This window comes from Apis cerana, linkage group LG10 (assembly GCF_029169275.1).
Source record: "Apis cerana isolate GH-2021 linkage group LG10, AcerK_1.0, whole genome shotgun sequence".
NCBI lineage: Eukaryota > Metazoa > Arthropoda > Insecta > Hymenoptera > Apidae > Apis > Apis cerana.
Window position 1 is genome coordinate 6,866,580 of NC_083861.1, and position 18,338 is coordinate 6,884,917.

General features: G+C 42.6%; 1 protein-coding gene across 6 annotated transcripts in view; it reads right to left on the bottom strand.

The window, feature by feature from the left end:
* Positions 1-18,338, bottom strand: part of LOC108001153 (zinc finger C4H2 domain-containing protein) — a 243,898-nt gene that overhangs the window by 87,142 nt on the left and 138,418 nt on the right. The window lies entirely within an intron of this gene.

Here is an 18,338-nt window from a genome sequence, read left to right on the forward strand (position 1 = left end):
CTGATGAGAGATTTTTGGCCGGCACCTCGAGTTTTGCGAAACTTCGTCGCAAAACGTGTCTCTAATTCCCCCCAATTTCCCCCACCTCCTTGCGCCACTCCTCTTACCAAAACACAAAGAGATATTCCGGGGATTAAGCGTCGATTTCGATCATCCATAATTTTCCAACCTAGTAGTAATTAGAATCTAACCCCCGAATGAAAATTCCGGATCATCCATGGGAAAGTCCGGTTTCAAAACTCATAACACGCCAACATCCTCAACACGCCTGCCTGCTTGCCTCGCGAATTTCACCGTGGTTCCATCGTCTCGAGTGGTTAATCGTTCGAGTTAAAACGCTCGTCGCGGTGCGCCATTTCGCGCTGCCTCCTCCTATTGTTTATTACGAGGCGATAGAGGAGGAAAAGCGATGCTCGAGACGCGGAATCGCACAACTCGCGTGTACACGCGTGGCCTCGTAAAAAGCCGCGATTGTCGGAGCGAGAATTGCTGCCTCTTCACGACCAGCGATTTCCCCTCCCTCCAATCGTTCTGTTTCGTCTTCTGCGGTGCTCGAAAATCGACGAACCAAGAGTATTTTTAAACGGCCAAGTAAATATCCCGAGAATCGTCCGGATAAAGGCCACGCTCGATCAGACGTCGCCCGATCCCAGGCGATAAAGTTGGCGGCCGGGAAATCGTGCTATAGCTTAGCAGCAAAGCGATCAATTCGACGGAACGTTAGGGTAAATGGCGGGTGAATAGCCGTTGGCTCGACGCGTGCCACGGCCATAGAAACGGATTATAGGCAGCGTCGGGGCAGAATAGGTGGTGGGGCGGTGCGGTGGGAGGCGGCTGCGGTAAATTTGCGATACATTTTTCAACCGGTCCTCGATGTTATTCGATGTTGTACGAGGATGGTGATAGGAATTGGAACGGTGGAAGATACGGTTCTCTCGGAGAACGATGGAACGATGGTTAAAAAGAGGATGAAACTGGCGGCCGGTTGACGTTGAAAGTATTTACGATTATTTGCCGGGCATTAAGAAGGCGAGTAGTAGTTGCAGTGGACGATAGAGCCAGCCACTGGTCGGCCTTTAAGTTTAGTCGACACTGGGCGAGGAGAAGAGTGGTGGAAGAGGAGGAGGAGGAGGAAGAGCAGGAGGAAGCGAATATAGATAGAAAGTATCTCTACGTGCGACGTAGTCGTTTCGACGGTCCTCTCCTTTCCCCTCTTTCTTCCTTCCTTCTCCGCCTTTTCCTATTCCCACGTCTGAAAAGACCTTTATCTGTTGTGTATTTTCCGCTGAATTAAGTTTCTTCTTGCCTTCTGCCGGCCAACTTTATACGTTTTGCGGGCAAGATAGCGGGCGTTCATCCCCGACAGACGCGAAGCCAAGGGTTGACTGGCTGCCGAGGACTTTTCTTCGTTCTTCTTCTTCTTCTTTTCCAGAGAGAGGAGAGTCGCCACCACACCAACTGGGGAGGATTGGGTGGTTTTTGTTTGCGCCACTGCGCAATATCTAACCACGGGCTTAACCAACCTCCTCCTCCTCCTCTCTCCGCTTCGTTTTCTTCATCTTCCATCTTCCCCTAACTACCTACTCCGTTGTCGCCTACCTCTGCGTTCCTCTTCTCATCTTCCACTTTTCGTCCCTTTCTCGCGCTTGTCTCGCGAGATTCTCCAGCGCTGTTTTCGGCAGCCGGGTTGACATTGTTTCGGCTTGTCGACGACGAGGAGGAGAAGCCGGCCGTGAGATCTCATCCCGCCGTTATGGCTTCGCACTTCGCTTACATTTTTATGCCCCCGCCGCTTTTGTTTTCCTCCCGGCCTCCTTTTCACGGCCACGCTTTTATCACACGCTCCGGGAAACCGGATGATGGAACGACGCCCTCTCCAACCGTGATCTCACCTCCCCTCCCTCCCTTTCCTCCTCCCTTCGCGTTAACTTTCAGCTACAAATGGATCCTTTTCTTTTTTCCAGGCGACCGTAACGAGCCTCGACCCGCTTATCTCGTCACGGAGCGAGAAAAAAGAGGAGAAAGAGCTTCCCGAGAATTGCTTTGCTTTCACGCGATTGAAGCGTGTTCCTCGTTCTACGCGTATACATATATATATATGTATAATATATATGTATAAAGAAAAAGTATATTTCGATTAATCATTTAGAAATTAAAGAACGAACGAAGCTTTTTACAAATTTTAGCGATCATTCGATAACCGATTTTTTTCCATCCGATTGTGAGCAATGATCGATTCTAATTTTTCTATGATAATTCGTTTAATAAATTATCCCATAATAAAATCATTTTCCTATTTTTAATTCAGTGCCACGTTTCGCAATCCCTCTTCACAAAATACTCTCCTCTATCCAAACACACGCAATTTCCTGTCACACAATAATCACGGAAAGATTGATATAAACATATCGTAGGGGATCCATTTCAAAGCTGTTTCGTCCCCATCTCCGTGACGAGGTTTAATCGACGTCCGTTCCGCTCCTCCGCCGATTTCCCTCCGTCCCATCGGAGACTTTACATTTTGGATCGCTTTGACGTAATACCAGGGGCTCAACGCGACAGACAGGCCAGCTTAACTCGACTCCTTTGAGGGAGCTAGCGGTGGAGACAACGCGGAAGAGAGGACTCGGTTTTTGCTCGCGCCACGGCTAACGTACGGACATACTACTGAGTCGCTGCCCTGCGTCCTTTTTGTTCTGTCCATCGACTTCGAGTCGCTTTGAATAAGAACGTCTCGATCCGAAAATCCACGTATATTACAAGAAGGTTCTTAAGAGGTTGCTCGAGATCTATTTCTTGGAAGGAATAACGATATAAATGAATATTGTGATTGTGATATTACGTGGATATTAAAAATATCAACTACGTTCGACGATCGATTTATATAAAAAAAAATTTAGAGAGAAACGTAGCGTATCGTGATAATACAAGTGAATATTTTTTCAAATTTTATAAGACTCACAAGTAACACGACGAAAACAAAGTGCATGTAGCATTAAAAAATTACAATTCAATAATATCAAACAACTCTATCCTTTCCAACAACGAATATCTCGTCTTCCTTCAAAATATTCCCTCTCTCCGTTAGCAATCAGCAATCAGCGATTCGGTGCTCGATTAACGTCAACAATCGATGACAAGAAAGACTCGAAGATCGGGCCTGTCTACGGCTGAAGACACGACGAGCCATTGTGTTGTGGCAGGCCGTCGGATCAAAGCGAGAGAACCACGGTTTAATATCTCGGAAGTGAGGGAGAGAGAGAAAGAGAAAGACAGAGGGAAGTGAAACCAGCGAAAGGGATAAATTGGAAAGCGGAACGGGTGAAAGGAAACTGCCGAGGGCGTGAAAGCGCAACGAGGATTGGTCGGGATGAGGTAGACGATGCGTGTAACGGAGACAGAGATGGGAGAAGAAAGGAGGGAAAGAGAAGAGAAAGACAAAGAGGAAAGTCCGCGCAACGATGGAAACAGGCCTCGCAGAAGAAGGTGGTTTTCGTCCTAGGATGGAAATTACGTAGGCAGGGCACCGACGGAGGAAGCATCACCACGGAAACGCCCCACGGCCGTTCTGTAATCAAGATGGCTATTGCATTTCCGCTAATGTTGTTCACCGAGTTTGCGCCCCCCGCGGATGATGAACTAAAGTGTTGAGAAAAATTCGATCAACCCGTTTCAACTGCTCTCTTCTCCCTTCTCGTTAATGTTGTTGTTGTTTCTTTCCCTTCGTGCCCTCCTTCACCCTCGTTTAAAGAGGGAGGGAAGGGGATCGTTCGTCCATCTTCTCACATTCGTTTATAGTTTTCCAATCGTTCCTCCTCTCTGAATTTAAATTTCATCTTGTCGCGTAGAGGGCTGATGCAACCGTTTTGCCAATCGACTCGTCTCCCGGGCTTTTAGACAATCTTCCGGGACTTTTATCGTTGAAACTCGTTGTCCTCGACCGGAAAACGATTCGTCGAATGAAAAATGGAGGAGAGACTCTGGTTCTCGTGCGATGTTCCCAGATCAAAGATGAATGGAATTGGGAGCGCGGATCCTCGAGACGTCGAAAGGGGAGGCCAGCGACCGGAAGGGAATTGTCTTTATACTGGTTGCTGGCCGGTTCATGAGGGACAACGAGTCATCCGTGCGATTTCAACGTCGTCCCTGGGAAAGTAAGCGTGTTTTATCATCGGACGAGTATCATCGACGATGGACGTTCCTTTTTAAAATTCCAAATCGTCCACGCGTGAATGGACAAATGGAATGAAAATTTTTTGATCGATATATTATTTATCAACTTTTAGTATTCGATCGAAAATGTTGGATTATTTCACGTTGTAAAATCTTGTTGCAGTAACAAATAATTAGAATTTACAAAGAAATATACATATCGAACAATTTTTTAAACTTTCACGAAAACTAAACTTTTCTCTATCAAATACCAATACTTTATTTTTACTAAAAAGTAAATCCTTTTGACCGAAGCTAATCATTGCAAATATAAGTCTTATTATCTATTTACCAAATGTTCTAAACGTATCGTACGAAAAAGTTCTTGAAAATTATTAAAAAGAAGAAAATCGAAGGAAGAATCCAGACACCGGTGGAGTCGGAAAAACCTCAGCGACAAACGGAAGCCTCCATCGAGGCGGAATCGCGGTTTCACCAGCGATGAAATTCCGCGGGAGTGTGATCGTCGATATTCTTCGCGCAAAGCTCACGGCTGAAAGGAGGCGAAAGTGTCGGGAGAAAGGGGGGTTTGTCTGCGTTTTGTATCGCGTCGGATGGAATCGACGCGGTGTGACGCGGATTTCCTGTCTGCGAGGGTGTCGCCCCGCCACCAGGATGGAAATCGTCTTTGCGCCGAAAACTTTGCGAGGAAAAATAATTAGGAGGTCTGGTTTTGTCGCGAGGGTTGATCACTCCTGCTGAATACTCCGTCGTCGGCGAGTAAAACGGCAATTTAAATCAGAGGATGAATGTACGGGCGCGTTTGACACGGGTGGAGGAGGAGGGATGTTGGCTGTGCAGTTTGAAAAAGAATGTGTAACGAAGCCGTGTTTGCGGAAATTTCCTACGGACTCTCCCGGCTCATTCGTCCCGACGCTTGTCTCTCTTTTCGATTTCGAGGTTTGCCGAGGTCGTTGAACCGACGAATGATCGTTATTCGACGGTAGAAATTACGTAATGCAGTACGTAATCCGCGCGCAACACTCCCCACTCCATGTTCGCTCTTTCGAAACTTTAATTCGTTTGCAAGGAATTGAAAAAAAAAGAAGAAATAAATCTACTCGCGGAGTTAAAACAATTAGAATTTTCCCTCGAAAATTCGATGAATAGTATCGTCGAAAGGAATATCGAATCGAATTCTTCCCTTCGAAATGAAAAAATTGTACCGCTAGGAATTTAAAAAAAAAAAACTCGACGGAGAACGGAATAGGAATGAATATTTTCCATCGGTATCCCGAAAGCGAAAGCGAAAGCGAATTAATCAAAAGATCCCGCCGGGCTGGTTGTCGCGGACGCGTCACTAAACTCGTAAATAATATCATCCATCACGAAAAGGCGGTTTCAACGGGGTGCCGTATCCACCGCAATTGCGTGTTCACCGTGAAGCGATCACGTCATGTGCGGCCAGCCTACGATCGTATCGACTCCCCCGTTTTCGAACCGCATATACACGGGACTAGTAGTTCACGGTCATTTCCCTTTACTCTCCGTATCCACCCTCCGTTTTAAACCATCTTCCCCTTCTACCCATCATCTCGTTTCATTCCCTGTTCCCAGCAACGAAACCAGCCTCTCTCTTTAAACGAACACGCAACACGGCGCGTGTTCGTTCGTTATACGAGAAACTGGCTGTCGGCCCGAAAGGAGAAGGGAGAGAAGAAGAAGAATTAATTAATCCTGGCTGTTCCTTGCATTTTACATAAACTCCCCTCCTTCTTCGACAATTCGAGCATGATTCTGCTAAAGTAAAACTAGATGGATGAATTGTGCGTTTCGCACTAGTCGATAATCACGCCTCAAAAATAGAAGGATCGAAGAGATTAATACATCCTTGGAATCCTTGGGATCCTTGATTTTCAATAATTCTTAATTTAATAACGATCCAAGAAAATGAAGCGACACAACGAATTATCCCTCGTCTCGACTCCCAAGGCTCGATTGATTATTTGTCCGAACGAGGCGAAGGATCCACACGTTAAACCACGTCCCGCCAATAATACACCGGGATTTCTTCTCCCTTCCGCCATTAGACAGATCATTCTCGCCCCTCGGAACCGTGTATCAGTCCGCGGGACGTATCGATTAAGGATTTCGACGATTAATCAACGTCCATGTTAACAGGCACGTCACCGAGCTCGGCCCCGGGCTCAGCCAGCGCATCAATTAATCGACGTCTCTATCAACTGACGTCTTGATTAACTTGATCAAGGTTCGCGGGATGCGCCACTTTTTTCCTTTCACCATCATCCCCCTGCCTCCCTCCTCTCCTTTCCGCGATGATGTCGATCGACCTTGGAGCGGCATCGATCCTCGAGGAAGGAGGAAAAAAAAAAGAAAGAAAGGAAGGAAGAAAGGATGAGAAGTCGATTAACGGGAGAGAAGATCGATGCGAAATGCCGAGCAGTCTGCGCGGTCTCGATAAAAATGCGGCTTATGCGGGCCACGCCTCGCGAGTGGAACACGCTGTTACCGCGCGGGGAATCTTAGAATCGAGGGAGCTCGTTGTTAACTGGAGAAACGTTACTGGATTCCTGAGATTATCGGCGAGAGAAAGTGTTGTTTAAACGCGTGGCGAGTTCCTTTTGCATCCGTCGAGCATTTGAAAAATTACGAATTATCGTCACGTGCGAGTCCATTCAGAAAGCTGATATTTTTCGATCAATATTATCCTAGCAAATTCTTTCAACGCGTGAAGAAATGATCAACGATTTCGACACTGAAAGAAAAAAATGGAAGGGTTCTCGCCACCATTGGAAACTCCTCTAATTAACTCGAATACCAGGGAGGGGGAGTTCTATCCTATTTTTCGCGTCACGCAGGGAAAATCGGTTGCCGAGGAACGGGAAGGGTTGATAAAATTGATACCCCGGTTTTGAATGTCGCCCTGAAAGCCGGGCCCTAGACTAGACACGCCAACCCTCCTCCTCGACGAGAGCCAGCACAACCAACTCTCCCCCCCTCTATTACTCGGTTTCAGTTTCGTAGAGAAATACACAGTGAAGCCAAGATCTAAAGCGGTTGAAGTAAACAGAACTGGTTGGGCCAGGAGGTGGATGGTATGGACCGGCTCGTGGCCGTAAATAACGAAACTTTATACATCGACAGGAGTTGCTTGCGGTGTTTTTTCATCGCATGAAGTGGAACTGTCTAGACGCATTCAACGCTTCTGCAACATTGCGAGGAACACCTTTATGGTACCCTCTCTCGCAATTTCCCGCAACGCGCCACTACCTCCTTCCCTCTATCTCTCCCTCTGTCTCATCCCTTCTCCTCCTTTTTTTTATCGTCTATTTCTTGCTCCACGTTCCCTTTTCCCCCCCCTCTCACTTTCGCGTTTTTCTCCTCTCTTCATCTTTCGCTTTTCCTTTTCTTTTTCTTTTTTCCCTTTCCCTCTCTTTTTTTCCACCGCGATGCGTGTTTTCTCCACCGCTCTTTTTGTCCGGTGCGCGAACACTTGAAAAAAGAAAAATGGTTACACGAGAAGACACCGGAGGAAGGGGTACGTGGATTCGATTCAACGAAAGTACGCGAGGAATCCAATCCCCTTCCCCTATTTTGCCGCCGGTGGCGCGCACCGCCCCCGCAGAAAAACGTTTCCGCTTTATTAAAAACGGGGGACGCGCGACACCGTCGAAAAACGATCGCCTTTGGGACAGCCAACAACTTTGTTTCCCTTTCTAGATACTTTTCTAGGTATTCCTAGAACAAGGAGTTTCGTGGAAATGGATTCCGGAAATGGAGAATCTCGAATCGCGCCATCCTTTCAATTATAATTGAAAAGATTAAAGGATATTATAATATGTTGACTTAATATGTTGTTATGATTACCTATTTATATTTGCAACCGTGTTAATATCATTAGCGCTGATAATGTGAAACAGCGAGGTATTCCTTTAACGTGTAAAAAATTGAAAATTAATTACAATTTATATATTCGTCCGGCTAATAAAAAGATCACAAAGAAAAAGATAACCTATTCCGTTTCTCTGGGCATTTTATATTTCCACATGGAGAATAAATTCTCTGGTACAGCTAGCGGAGGACAAAGAAAAGTTTCAACGCGCACGTTCTCGAAAGAAGAACGTTAAAAACCGCGAACCGATGTCGCGAGGACAAGAATTTGTAAGTACCGCGGGCTTCCATTAAAGAGTAGAGCTGGAGAACTAGAGAATAAAAGTTCGCCAGTTTTATATATATATATATCGCCGTGGAATAACTGTTTCGAGTTTGTTGGAACTCGAAACGCGGAAAAACGCAATCCTTCTCGATCGAACGAGGGATGAGAATAACGTTATACATCGGCGATATAATTCGTTATTGCCGAGTATATCGCGATTCTGTGCGCGAATAATCGCGAATTTTTATCGTTTTTAATCCACCAAACACGGCGATATTGTTATAAAGTTATCACAAAGTTTCGAAGAATTCTTTGGATCGGTTGAAACAACTTTGGTAGAGATCGTCTTCGATCGAACGATCGAACGAATATTTTCTTTCCTCCGCGTTTCGACCCAGTTTCGATTCTCTTTCGGAACATGGCCACTTGCCATCTAGATATTTTATGGGTTTACGTTTTTTTACGAGGAAAGGGATGGATTCCGTTTGGGATTCAGATTGATTTTCGATCGTTTAAATTTTTTCATCGCGTAATGGGACGCGTAATTTTACACGAGCTAGGATCGAAAATTGTTTGCTTTTACCAAGTTTGCACATTATTATGCGATAGGCTTTGATGCGAAGTGGAAATTGATTGTCGGGTGCATAAAGGCCTCGTGCAAATGAACGCTTGTAAAATTGCTCTGTAACGATGTATTATTATCGAGATAAAGGGCGAATTGGGCGAATTATACTTATGCTCTCGATTTTTAATTTTAATAAAATTTTATCAATAAAAAAAAAAAAAATAAAAAGAAAATAAAAAAAAGAAAACGAATTATTATACCAATATTGGTACCGATGCAATTTTTGCTCGAAATGTTTTCTTTCTTTTTTTTTTCTTTCGCGAATTGTTCGAGTAATTTAAACGTAGCAAAGTTAGATACGCTCTTTGGAAACGGAGAAAAAAACGAAGAATCTAATATTTGAGAATGAAAGTAAATTACGTACGGAATCCCATTAAAAATTTTTAAAATAAAAACAGACGTAACTATTGTTCCGTAACAACACTTGTATTGGATAAAAACAGTTTTCTAAAAATACAAAAAAATAAAAGAAAAACTAGTTCTCGTTAGTGAATACTACCAAAAATTTCGAAGCAAAGAATTCTTTTCAATGCGATTCGATTGTAACTCTATTACAGTATAAACTCTAACAATATAATAATATATTAATATTTTGACGTTTCTCAAGCATCATCGTCCAATAATAAAAAAAAAAGGAATAAAATCATAAATAATATTTATATTATCTTCCAATCTTTTTCCCAATCTTCACGCCTAAAATAGAATTATATTCGATTCCTTTTTATTCCTATCGATTCCTCTAAATGGCGCGCAAGCCATGCATCGATTCCCAGATCTTTCGAACACGTTTCAATAATCGTAATAATCGTGTCCATTAACTGCTCCAGAAACTGCACCTTTCAACGATATTCCATATTCCATATTCTATTGATCTCCAAACTTTCCTCCCCGCACAATCAACGCGACTCTATCGGTTCGCGCGCCAACTTTCCAGCCACGAGATAAAAAGAATCGAAGTTAATCCCGATTGGCCGGGGTGGCCGTGCATCCTCCCAAGAAGGGGGTTGGTATCTTCGCGTCCGCGTAATTGCGGGAAAATTTGCGAGCCCCCGCGGCAGAACTTATCCGCGGCACGGAAGCTAAACTTACTTAGAGCGCGCGAAGTAAAATTTACTCGCGAAGCTAGCAAGGACTTACGCGGGACGGAGTAATAGAGTCGCGTTTGCGCCTTTGCATGTACCGGTTTGTACAACGCCGCCCTTCTTCCGTATAAAACAATTCCCTTCTGAGCAGGATGTACGCGAGTTTCTTCTTCTTCTTCTTCTTGGATCTTCCCCGTAAAAAAGAAGAATAAACATGTTAGGGGATTCAAACGAGAAACCAGTGTCGATTAAAAACTTTTGTCTTTTCGTTTTTTATTGTTCTTTTTTAATTATCATATCTTTGAGTAATTCAGAGTGGATCATACGAAAGTAATTTTAATTTCAATTGGTGATTAAATAATACTCGAGTCGTGTTGGAATTTGAATTGTGAATCTTTGCATCTTGATCGGTATTGATCTTTTCTCTTTTTATTTCGATTGAATAATTGTACAAAGAGATTATTATAGTTGGTTTAAAAATAATTTAGGAAACGAAGAATTTATTTTGATTCGAATGTAAAATATTTTAAAATACGAAATGATCGATCCTCTCGATAAATTAAAATGAAAATTTTCCGTGTGAAAATTCCACGTGAATTTCTCGAATAAAAATTTTATAATTAATCATTTCAAACATCGTTCAAAAAAAAAAGAATCTGTTCCAAGTTCCAGCCCAATTTCTTCGTGGAAACTCGGAGAAATCGATATCCATTCATTTTTAAATTTCTTCGAATTTAAATGATAATCAGACACGAAAGATTGAGAAAGAGAAAGATTTCTCGAAAACTTCTCGAGATAAAAATTCTAGCAACATCCCGATATCTTGGCTGCGACAATGGCGGCCGAGAGTCGCGTACCTGAGAAATTATATCGTCGTGGGTGAAAGTTACCGAAACGCGAGGGGTGGATCCTCCATTCTTGAAGTTTCTTCTTGATTCCTCGGGGAGAGAGAAGAACAAGAAGAAGAAGAAGAAAAAAGATACGAAATTCGCGAACAAATGTATCAGTGGGAGAGTGGGTGAAAATTTTGCACGGCAAAAAACTTTTATTGCTGTCAATAACAATTCCACGGCGAGCGCTTTGATTCCAAATTTCCATACGATATCGCGAAATTGGATTTTTCTCGCGAGAAAGAAAGCCACGAATTTAATCGGACTATTATAGAAATCTTGAAATTAAGAATTTATCGAGCGTTTTTTCGTTCGAATTCGTCCGGATTTGAAAAGCTCGAGCGATTAACCCGATGTTTAATCTCTCGAACTTTGCAAAGATATCGAGGAATTGAGCAAATTTGAAAGTAATTGGACGCGAGTAGTCGTTCAGAGAATTAAGCAATCTTTTTTGACCTTCCATCTGGCAATTACCTCAAGCTGTTTCGTTCAATAAAGTGGTTCGTTTTTAGCCACGATTTCATTTCACAGTCCCTTCCTCGCATCGAGAGAATCCTTCTTGGATCAATCAAACGCTCCTCAACATCCCTTCCTTCGTTTTACCTCAATTATCTAATGGCCAGCCCGGATAGAATCGATGCTCCAACTCCTCTGGTATCGCGAATTTCCAGAATAGGATACGTTTTTTCCCCTCGGTTGAGATCATAAAGAGATCGAGAGAGATCGAGAGAGAGAGAGAGAGATCTTTTGCTCAACCAATCGTCCGTTTTATAGCGATTCATGTTGGACATTGATAGAGAAATTAGGACAACAATCGAAACGGAGCCGAACGCTATTTCTCTCCTCTCTATTTTCGGATTAATGCGTAATTTCGAGTGTCGTTGAATTTTACAATCACGAATTTATAAATATAGAGAGTGTATTAAGTTAATTTATACATCCGTGGATCGCTTCGAAATTTAATAAATTCCTTGAAATATTAAATTCGGCACAGGGATCGGAAAATTTAATTAAAATCCCCCGGAGTGAAGGCGGAGTTTTAAACTTTTCCAGTAAGTTCCAGAGGACTAAATTTATCGAGAATAATTGTATGAAATAATTTCAAAGATTGGAATAGGAAAGTAGGGAGGAAGAAATTCGTACGTAATAACCTGACTATCATTCAAAGTTTCATCACGTGGTTCACGCATCGCTGCCCTTCCACTCATCTTTCCTTAAATTATCTCCCCTATTGATACCTAATTTCTTTCAACAAATAAACTCATCATTTCCTACAATCCATCGAAAAAGCAAAACAGAATTACGATTCTATTTGGATCTTTTTACCTCTCTCTTGCGATCATCAAAAATCAAAGAAATTAAAAATATATTTACCAAAATTCCTCCATCCTTTCGCCGTCCCATCTCTCCTTTACCAATCTCACAATGAAAAGGAAACTCGAGAAAAATCGGGATATGGGGCCCTGGGTATGGAATCCACCATGTACGAGGTCGTGGCGAAATTAACATTTCTCCTTTGAGCCGGTCGATCGCGGTAACACGAGCCATCCTTCTCGATTGGCGCCTCTTCCTCCTCGATATAAGCAACGGAGAAACTGCGTTTTGGTCGAGCTGCGACGCTGCGGAATGCTCGCACACGCCTTTGGAATCGCGATACGAGACGAGAGGGTTATTTAGTCTCCGTCAAAAGGATCGTCGACAGCCGCACCAACCCTTTTACGAGGTGTCGCGATTCATCGCGGGAGCACGAGCGAGGAGAAAGTCAGTCAGGTCGAAATTAAGGGGTCGAAATTGGGCATAAGGAAGTTTTTGATTAATTCGAGTTTGTTCTTTTTTTCTAGACGGAGGTTCGAGAGATTCGAGGAAGAGGTAATTGATGATAATCAGGGAAGAAAGATGTTTTTCGGGAAGATTTGTTGAAACGATTCGTCTTCTGTTGCGCAGGTTTCTCTGAGAAGCGGGTAAACAGGCTAATGTAGTTTTGTTTGGTTTGTGAGTTGTGTGGGATGGAATAGAATTCATGCGAACAAATCGAAAGGGGGAAATTTGTTGCGTATAGTGACGGATGTTTTTTTTAGATGTTTTTGCAACCTGACAATCGAATATTTGCTTCCTTTACAATTTTTAATACAAACATATTAAACGACAAGATTTTAAAAAATTATTTGAAAAATGATGCGTTAAATCAAGCATAATTACTGAGAATCTCAGAGATAAAATTCTAAAGATCCATTAATCGCGACAATGCAATATTTCAAAGGAAAATTAATAAACGAATATCAGTAACCGACGATCTAATAAATTCCGTGTTCACGCCTTCCTTCCTTCGAGCACGTCTCATCGAATGTTTCGAAGCCACTTCCTCGCGGAACAAGCCTGTGTTTATCGTCGGCCACGAACAACAATGTCCACGTGCCAGGAGGACATCAAGGTTCCGAAAGGCGATATTGGTCGGGCCACGACCAATGCTCCCACGAAGAGGCGTGGCCGTGTCGCACGTATTTTCGCGTCCGTGCGAATATAAATTATCCACCGTGCAATCCTATTGATTGCTTGTAAATTATAGAGACACTTGCAGCTACTACGCGATTTCGTCCCCCTACGCGTGCAAGCTAATTCGATAAGTCGCCGTCCATGCGTGCACGTCTCTCGCTTTGGAACTAACGAAGCTGATTGTTTGAAGCCGGTTCGTTATCACGATCGAAGGCGAACCCTATTCCGATAAGAACCGCAAGAACCGTGATCCATCTTTTTTTTTTCACAATCCATTTTTTCCCGCAAAACATGTCTCATTTAAGATTAAACTCGAGATTCTTTAGCTTTCACCAATCAAAAAAAATAATTATTCGGAGGAATATCAGTTATTACAACTTCACTATTTATCATAGAAATAAAAGTAATTGAAATTTTTACTATTTTGTATTTAAAATGCTCTCAAATCCAACTGGATATTATTAGAATTTTATCGCTAAATAAAAATACATGGATGAATAAATTGATTAGCATCAAATTTAAAACCCTTTCCGCGCAAACAATAATCCACCCCTTTGTATCGCGTCGGGAAATTTGACACACGATCTCGAAGCTACACCACATTCTTCCCATCGTCTCGCGATCCCAATCTTCTCCCCGTCTCCCTTTCCCCGCTATCACGTATCTCGAATTCCCGTCGTCTGGAAGGGAGGTACCCGCCGTGAGGTTTCCACGCCCGCAGAGACACTCGGCTAACGCGTATTCACCCCCTCCCCAAACGTCTCGTCCTCCTGATAATCCCCAATTAGCGTTCCAAACCCCTCCCTCGCTCCTATCTTAAAAAGCACATCAGACTCGGGGAGAACTTTCTTCTCAGGACGAAAGGAAGGAGAAAAACGGAGAGGAAAACGAGTCGGCAGCGAGAGGAAGAGAAAGGGAGTGAGAAGAGCAGAAGAGCTCAGTGGAACTGGAGACAGTGAAGGAGAGGGTGGTAGGAATAGAGGGTGGAAAAGAGATTTGGCCGTAATGCCGCTACCCCCATAAGAGGGGAAGGATACGGGCGTAGGAAGCGGGAGTTAGGTGCATCACGCGCACCCGCGTACATATAATTCAGTTTCACGAGTTGGCGCGGGTAAGCACGGTAGAATATTAACATATGGATGGGGGTTGCGCAGTGTGAAGCGCTTATCACACAATGGGCCTGGCCATTGTCATGCAGATTCCCCTTGGCTAATATAAAATGATCATCAGACAGATCGGGGGAATCCCCTAATGCTTTAACACCCGGCCCAGAGGGAGAGGAGGGAAGGGAAGGGATGGAAGGGCTGAGCCGCCGCGTTTCGTTCGCAAACGTAGCCATGCGTGATAGGCCAGATACACGCGATAATTATATGCTGAAGGCACGCTGCCGCCCAACTTGATACGCAACGGATAGATACGGATAGATTTAACGTCTATGCGCGTCTATTTAGAGCCGAGTATACCGGGATTATAGAGATCGATCGAGGTTTCGAGGATGGAGAAAAAAAAAAAAAATGGGGAAATGGAGATGGATGGATGGGGGATCCTCCGGTGGATAGATCGGATATATACTTTCTTTCTTCCTTCCTTTCTTTCTTTTATTCTTTTTTCAGGGGAGGATTTTGTTTTTCGTTTTCGAGAAGAAAGGGGGAGGGTAGTCGATAGTCAAATATGTAGAGTAAAAGGCTCCGTGTTGGTTTCGGTTGATTGATTGGAATTTTGCGACCACTTACCGGTAATTGGGTTAATTGCTAATGGGAAATTTGAATCCCGTTTTTTAAATAAATCGATTAAGATATCATAAATACCGAGTTTGTCGAAGAGTGTATTATCCCTAAAGGAATAAAAGAATTTTTATTTTCGAGGATGGATTCGATCGAGAGATATTTTCAACGATAAAAATCAATATTCCAATGTGTTTTCTGATAAAAATAAAAATACAAAGTAATGCATCTCGAATCATGGAACGAGTTGCGGAATAGCACGTCATCGTGATATTTCAATACGCGAAAATTTGCGCTCTCTCTCTCTCTCTCTCTCTCTCTCTCTCTCTTCTATCAAATTCCACGCTTTTCAAAGGGAAACTTCCGCGCTGAAAAGGGGGCCGAATGATTCAGCACCGTGGTCGCCAGTCTCAATTATATTCACGGTTTCAGATGGCCGAGTCATTAACCGCACGTGCTAAGAGCGCTCCTTAAAAAGCGACCGAAGCTTTCTCGATTATATCGCGGGGCTCGTAATTATCTCGCCGAGCGATTCACTGGAACCTTTTATTCGCGACTTCACTCTTTATTCCTCGTGGCTGCATTGGATGCGTCCGTTAACAATTATTTCGTGACTTTCCCTTCGATCCTTTTATCTTGACTTCACGGTTCACGCTCATTTCTCTTTTTCTCCTTTAAAAAGATTTATTTAAGTCAATTAAAGAAGAAAAGATTGAATCGATGGAATTTGCGAAGAACATTTGCTTCGAAGCCACTTATAGATAGTAACATCGTTACAAGCATCCAGAAATAAATATATTTATCGCGTATTTTATCCTAAAACTTCTAAAATTGAATCGTATTAAAATAAGGAAAACTTTAAATCGCTATAATTCCGAGGATAACAATTTCCGGTCAATGGGTTAAAGACTACCGGAAACATGGAACCTTACACTTTAAAACGCTTTTTCATTTATCTCGATACGACTTTCGATTTTCGAGATATCATCGTATAAAGAAAAGAATAATTTTTAATCACTCGCCTTAAATCCTATTAAACTCTATTAAAATTAGGAAAAGTTTGAACCGCTATAATTCCGAAAATAATGACTTCCGGTCAACGAATGAGCGATCGTTAGAAGCGCTGAACCTTCCTCTTTAAAACGCTTTTTCGTTTATCTCGATACGACTTCCGGTTGCCGAGTTATCGTCGTGTAAAGCGAAAGGTAATTTTTAATCGTTTACTATCTCCCTCCTTGTCCCTTACTCGGAACTCTCGCTCGCGCCTCGCCTCACTGACCTATCCCAACTCCAGACAAGCGACAGACGCGATTCCTGGAAGAACGTAGTACGCGTTTCCAGGAAAAAATGTAGGTCACTGGGTCGCGGACTCATTCATAATCTCGCGCGCCGATGTCTTAAACTTTGAATCGTTATATCTCGGCTACTGATCGAGATATCGGGATAAAACAAAAAGGGATTTCGATGACACGGCTTTCTCTACATTCTGAATGAATTTCGACGACAAAATATTTAATTTTTTTTCACGATTTTTTTTTATATATATATATATGAAAATTCGAAGTTTTATTCGTGTCTTTGATCGAACGCACAGAGTTTGTAATTATTTACGCTCCTTGCTGCATATACGGTCTTTTTATTCGACGATTTCTCCATGTGTTCGAGGTTAGGTTATTTTTTCAAACGAGCTAGACTCTCAATTACGCAAAACTACCGCAATACTCGATGGTGCTTAACCGTCTTTGAAAAAAATACTTAATAAGAGCTTATTCACCATATCCACCCACTTCAAACAATGAAGTCCTACCCTACCCACGATCAAATAATCACAATATTCCTTACCCTCTTCCATCGAATGCTTGCACGTTGACTTGCACAATAAATATCGTACTGAACTCTTGAATACACGATACTTGTACATATGCGAGTATATTTAATCATCGCGAATGATACAACGAACGTTGTTACGTTATAAATATTTTTCTGAGTGTAAGTATTTTTCTTTCGCTAAAACTCCACTAATATCCAGTGATCGTAAATAAAAAAACATAACACAGATTCCATTTCCTGTTAAATCTGTCAAATTATATCTCGTTCTCGTTGATAAAATGAGCAACCCGATTCTCATCGAACGAATTCTCAGGCCGAACAAAGATCTTTTCGTTTTCGGTAGCGGAACGACGTTCCTCTTGCCACTTTGCACACGTATTAAGCCTGAATTCGATTTGCCCCGGTATCCGATCGTTCACGAGGCACGACGTTAATTTAATCGGCATTCTAAAACGACAGAGAAAAGAAGGGGGAGAGAGCCAGGCTTGGAAGAAGGATGAAAAGGGAGGTCTTTCTCCACGTTCTTCGAAGAGAAAGAGGCGGAAGGGGATGGAACACTCGAATCTGCAAGGGAAATTAACAATGTTTTCCTCTCGCTCTCCTCCTCGAGGATCACTTGTCACTAAGTAGTCTTCCGCACAGTGGAACATTCCACTTTAACTTTGCGCCTCTGTCTTCATTATTGCGGGGCAAAAAGAAGAAAAAAAAGAAAAGGAAAGAAAAAAAAAAGAAAAAGAAGAAAAAAAACTCGACATAGTTGTATACTTTTGCTCCGTTAATTAGGACCTATCAACGACGCCGTTTCGTAACGACCAAAGCTTTGTAATTTAAAGTCCCTCCTCCATTCGAGCCTCATTGAATTGCATTACACGAGCTTTTTTTTCTTTTTTGCCCATTCCCCTTATTGTCACATTTAACACGGTAATTGCGTTGTGAGAATACATCGATATCGATCGTAGAAACATTTGAAAGTAGAAAGTATCGAGGTCTGCCGTCTCTTTTTAGATCAAGATCACTACAAGAAAACAGTGTGAATAATATACACGGTATTTCTAATTTTAACAAATAATAAATTAAAATCATATTGTTGTATATGATAAAAAGTTCAAGAACGTATTTATTTGATGCGAAAAATTTGAAGAAAAAATTCGCGTGAGACCAAGGCGCAAAGGTAATCCTTTAATCGACGAGCAATTTGCGAAGAATTTTAATTAACTGTGTTTCCGAGGGATTCGATAGAAGGGCGAGACTTTCCATATTTTTCAATGCTGGATGTTTCACGTTTAATAGATCACGTCCCATAAACACGGCAATAAATTTATAAACGCGATCCAAGATCCTTTGGACAGCCCACGGGACCTCGAC